The 4,638-nt window shown below is 37.7% G+C and overlaps 1 pseudogene; it reads right to left on the reverse strand.

Annotated features, from left to right (window-relative positions):
• Positions 1 to 348: 348 nt before the first annotated feature.
• LOC102731738 (pumilio homolog 3-like) lies at positions 349 to 2,662 on the reverse strand (annotated as a pseudogene).
• Between the last annotated feature and the right edge of the window lie 1,976 nt (positions 2,663 to 4,638).

The following is a 4,638-nucleotide window of genomic DNA, read 5'->3' on the forward strand; positions in this document are numbered from 1 at the left end:
TTGTATGTTTGTTTTGTTTCTTAAATTCCACGTATGAGTGAAATCATACAGTATTTGTCTTTCTCTGACTGACTTATTTTGCTTAGCATTATACTCTCTAGCTTCATTCATGTTGCAAATGGCAAGATTTGATACTTTTTATGGCTGAATAATATTCCATTATATATGTAAATATATACCACACCTTTTTTTTTTTTTTGAGAACTGTATTATAAATAGACTCTTAAACAAAGAATAAACATCTATACAGAGCATCCAGATTCCTAGAAAGGTGGATGCTAACCCTTCTTTTCCACACTGGGAAAAGAGAACAGGAAAAATGATCCATCTTGTTCTTAACTCTTTTCACTATGCAGCCAGTTTTTCAAGTAGTATTTCTATTCCTATGCTGTTGTTTTTGTTTTTCTCCAATGTGGGAATCAGGCCTTTCAGTTCATTCTTGACTTTGTTTGCAACTTCTTGACCAGAACTCTGGAGAAGGCTAGAAAAAATAATGGCACCTTGGTTTTACACTAGCCCAGGACTTCAGGTTCTTCATACCAGCATATTCTATAAGTGTTTTGGCAAAACAACCTTCTCTTCCACTTTCCTTCATCTTTTTTTCTTGTCTATTAACCACTTCAGAACTAGATGTCCTGCAGGTTGTTCTGCAACGTGAAGCTCTCCGTCCTTGCCGCCTGGATGTAGCTCTCCCACTGCCAAGCTGGCAACAGCATTCATGGCAGGCTGAATGTCTCCAAAGCAGCTCCCAGAATGTTGGACACCAACACACATGCAGACTTATCTAGCACCACTTCTTGGGCATGTCCTTGCAGGCAGCTTAACAAAACTGGAGAGATGGACTCTAAGAGCTCTGGTGGGTGGAACGCTCTATCCGTCTTACTGCGTGTGTTTCCACCTCCTTTCAGCAGAACGTCAATAATTTCTTGTACTGTATGTGCAGGATCTCTAGGGCTTAGTAAATGCAATAGGACCTTCCTTCCATATTTGTCATTTACTATGTTAGGCAAGGAATTAATAATTTCTGATATGATTATCTGTTTCACAATCTTAGTATCATCAATACAATCAAATGCCGCCAGGAAGACCAAATGGGAGTACTGGCCATTAGCCACCTTTTCAACATAGGTCTTGATTTTTTGCACAGTCATTTTCCTGTCCTTAGGTGCACTATGCCACAGACAGTGCATGGCCACTCTAGCGCCATCTTGTATGTGCCAGGCATATCACTGCTTCACAGATGGCTTCAATCTTTTTTAATTTATGATCAATTTCATTAGTTTCAGAGGTAAAATTTAGTGATTCATCAGTTGCATATAACACCCAGTGTTCATTACATCAAGTGCCCACCTTAATGCCCATCATCCAGTTACCCCATCCCCTCCACCCACCTCCTCTCCAGCAACCCTATAGTTTCCTATAGTTAAGGAAACTTAACCTATAGTTAAGTTTCTTATGGTTTGTCTCCCTCTCTGATTTTGTCTTTATTTTTCCTTCCCTTCCCTATGTTCATCTATTTTGTTTCTTAAATTCCACATATAAGTAAAATCATATGGCATTTGTCTTTATGATCTTAGCTTTGAAAGTGCATAGGTTTAAAGGTCCAAGAATACTCTATGCACCAATGAATGCTTAATCACAGCTTCCTTTTGGGCCATTGGAGCTAGAATCTGCTTCATTTCATCCATACTAAGCTCTTGTTTTTCTGGCTGTACCTCTAAAACTTTGTCCAGAGTTGGGCGATAGGCTGACTTGTAAAATGTGTTCTCATTGAGCTCCTCCCTCAGCATGTTCCTCTGCTCCAAGATGGCTTTGTCATTGTACGTATACTCTACAATGTCAGACGCTTCTGCATGCCAGAGCATCTTCCTCATGTGGCCTTTAAAACTTCTCATTATCTCTGCAATCTGTGGCTTACTCCCATACTTGAGAAATTTCTTAGTATCTCCGAAATATTTAGCTTTACTTAATTGGACCAAATCATCTCGCAGTTCTTCAAAAGCCTGTTTTCGCTGTTCTTCATTACCATACTGAATGTAATACTGGATCATACAAGTTGAATCATGTGCAAATGCGATAGCTTTAATTTTCCCTTCTGCAAATCACTCATCAACTTCACTCTCTTTTCTTTGTCACAGTCTTTTCTTAAGATTTCCCAAATCTGCTTTGCCGGAACAACAGTGTCATAGTTGGTTTTATCACTGAGTTGCCTGCTTTGCTTTGGTTCTTTCTTCTTCTTTTTGAAGTCATCCCATTTAGGTTTCTTGGCTGTTGATTCATCAGTTTTATGGCCCACCTGGAATTTTCTCTTCCTGTTGAATTTATTCACCTGCCGGAATTTGTTCTTTGGTATTTTATCCCCTTGCTGCTTATTTTTGAACTGTTTTACACTTTTTTCCCCCAGGTTTTGTGGCACATTTCTCAAAGTTATTCGATGTGATTTTAGGGCCACCTTCCTGGATAGCTTTTCTTGGAAATGTCTTGATGAACCAGAATCATTATTTTTATGAATCTATTTTTTTTCTTGTGATGTCTTTGCCCCTTTTCCTGTGATCTTTTTTTTCCCTTTGACTTCCATCATAGCAGTTTGCACATGTATACCACATGTTCTTTATCCATTCTTCTATTCGTGAACACTTGGATTGCTTCTGTAATTTGCCTATTGTAAATAATACTGCAGTAAACATAGGGGTGCACATATCCCTTTGAATTAGTGTTTTTGTATTCTTCGGGTAAATACCCAGTACTGCGATTACTGGATCATTTCATGACTCTATTTTTAACTGTTTGAGGAATGTCCCTACTGTTTTCTACAGTGGCTGCACCAGTCTACATTCCTACCAATAGTGCCCAAGGGTTCCTTTTTGTCCACAACCTTGCTAACACCTATTGTTTCTTGCTTTTTTTTATTTTAGCCATTGCAACAGATGGGAGGTGATATCTCATTGTAGTTTTGATTTGCATTTCCCTGCTGATGAGTAATGTTGAGCATCTTTTCATGTGTTCGTTAGCCATCTGGATGTCTTCTTTGGAGATATGTCTGTTCATGTCTTCTGCCCATATTTAATTGGATTATTTATTTTTCGGGTGTTGCGTTGTATAACTCATTTACTTTGGATACTAACCCCTTATCTGATATGTCATTTGCAAATATCTTCTCCCATTCAGTAGGTTGTCTTTTAGTTTAGTTATTTCCTTCATTGTTCAGAAGCTTTTTATTTTGATGTAGTCCCAATAGTTTATCTTTGCTTTTATTTCCCTTGTCTCTAGAGACATCTAGAAAAATGTTGCTATGGCCAAAGTCAGAAATTCCTGCCTGTGCCCTCTTCTAGGATTTTTATGGTTTCAGGTCTCATATTTAAGCCTCTAATCCATTTTAAGTTTATTTTTGTGTATGGTGTAAGAAAGTGGTCCAGTTTCATTCTTTAGCCCCCTAATGTAGCTCCAGTTTTCTCAACACCATATGTTGAAGAGACTGTTTTTTTCCAATTGCATATTCTTGCTTCTTTTGACAAAGATTAATTGACCACGTAATTATGGGTTTGTTTCTGGGCTTTCTATCCTGTTCCACTGACTATGTGTCCATGTTTATGCCAGTACCATACTGTTTTGATTACTGTAGCTTTGTAGTATAAGTTGAAATCTAAAATTGTGATATCTCCTGTTCTTTTTCAAGATTGTTTTGGCTACTCAGGGTCCTTTGTTGTTCCATACAAATTTTAGGATTATTTGTTCCAGTTCTGTGAAAAATACTTGGTATTTTGTTAGGGATTACATTAAATCTGTTGATCACGTTTGGTAGTATGGACATTTTAGTAGTATTTCTTCTTCCAATCCATGAGCATGAAATGTCTTTCCATTTGTTTGTGTCATAGTTTTTTATAATTTTACATGGTTATATGAGTAACTATGTACTGTATTTGATTTTGCCCCTTGGCCACAAAGCATAAAATATTATTTGGCCCTTTAAGAAAAATTTTGCTGACCACTGGCCTAAATGATTAATATTAAATGTGTAATATATTTTTTAACAAAAGGACAAAATTTAATGGACAAGATTTTATAAATATTTTCTTTGTGCCTAATGCATGCCTGTAATTGTCTTTCTCCCTGAAACCATTCTTTCTTGTCCCACCTACCTTTTGTGTTATGTACCAGGTTCAGGATTCAATGACTAGCTCTGTTTTCCAGAGTGGCTACCCCAGCTTGCATTCCCACCAACAGTGTAGGAGGGTTCCCCTTTCTCCACATCCCCGCCAACATCTGTCATTTCCTGACTTGTTAATTTTAGACATTCTGACTGGTGTGAGGTGGTATCTCATTGAGGTTTTGATTTGGATTTCCCTGATGCCGAGCGATGTGGAGCACTTTTTCATGTGTCTGTTGGCCATTTGGATGTCTTCTTTGGAAAAATGTCTGTTCATGTCTTCTGCCCATTTCTTGATTGGATTCTTTGTTCTTTGGGTGTTGAGGTTGATAAGTTCTTTATACATTTTGGATACTAGCCCTTTATCTGATATGTCGTTTGCAAATATCTTCTCCCATTCTGTCGGTTGTCTTTTGGTTTTGTTGACTGTTTCCTTTGCTTTGCAAAAGCTTTTTATCTTGATGAAGTCCCAATAGTTCATTTTTGCCCCT

The sequence above is a fragment of the Leptonychotes weddellii genome, unplaced genomic scaffold (genome assembly GCF_054177405.1).
Source record: "Leptonychotes weddellii isolate Sample4059 unplaced genomic scaffold, ASM5417740v2 HiC_scaffold_1257, whole genome shotgun sequence".
Lineage (NCBI taxonomy): Eukaryota > Metazoa > Chordata > Mammalia > Carnivora > Phocidae > Leptonychotes > Leptonychotes weddellii.